Source organism: Taudactylus pleione, unplaced genomic scaffold (assembly GCF_031769625.1).
Source record: "Taudactylus pleione unplaced genomic scaffold, aTauple2 ptg000356l, whole genome shotgun sequence".
Taxonomy (NCBI): Eukaryota; Metazoa; Chordata; class Amphibia; order Anura; family Myobatrachidae; genus Taudactylus; species Taudactylus pleione.
In genome coordinates, this window is record NW_028284757.1 from 300,971 (window position 1) to 301,877 (window position 907).

The 907-nt window shown below is 39.9% G+C and overlaps 1 pseudogene; it reads left to right on the forward strand.

The window, feature by feature from the left end:
* Positions 1-311: 311 nt before the first annotated feature.
* Positions 312-430, forward strand: LOC148508564 (5S ribosomal RNA; annotated as a pseudogene).
* Positions 431-907: the final 477 nt, after the last annotated feature.

The following is a 907-nucleotide window of genomic DNA, read 5'->3' on the forward strand; positions in this document are numbered from 1 at the left end:
CCTCTAAAACTTTGCATACAAGAACACATAAGGAATATTAAGAACAAGGTGGAGACTCATATGGTGTCAAGACACTTTATTTCACACCATAGATCCGATCCAGATGACCTAACATTCAAAGCTATAGAACATGTGGAATTGGGAGATAGAGGAGGAGATCTTGCGAACAAATTATCTAGACGTGAGATGTTCTGGATTTTTGAACTGGACACTATGACTCCCAGAGGATTTAACGACAATTATGAGAGAGCACCATTTCTCTAATGAAGATGAAAGGAGAGAAAATGGATTTCTTGTTATCTCCTTATATAACCTACCGTCATACCTGGGTTAGAACGCCCAATCTCGTCTGATCTTGGAAGCTAAGCACCATTGGACTTGGTTAGTACATGGATGGGAGACCTCTAGGGAAGACCAGGTACGGTAGTTTTTTGATGTGACATACAGAGTTGAATCCCCCAAGACCTACGACCTAAGAAGAAATTTCTGATCTACAAATTTGAAGATGGGAGCGAGAATTTCCAGAACGCAATAACAATAATTACATGTCTCAAGACTCATAAGAACCAACGGACCCTACAGAGTGAAAAGACTAATATATATATATATATATATATAATGTATGTATGTATGTATGTATGTATTAGGGATGTGCAGGCTCGGATAGGTTTGAGTTTGCACGTGGAGTTCGGATTTTTCCCTCCAAAAAAATGGAACTCAGAAAGAGGCAAAACGTCATCTTACATGGACGAACATCATCATTCCTGGACTTTTGTCCAGGAATGATGATGTTCGTCCATGTAAGATGACATTTTGCCTCGTTCTGAGTTCCGTTTTTTTGGAGGGAAAAATCCGAACTCCACGTGCAAACTCGAACCTATCCGAGCCTGCACATCCCTAATATGTA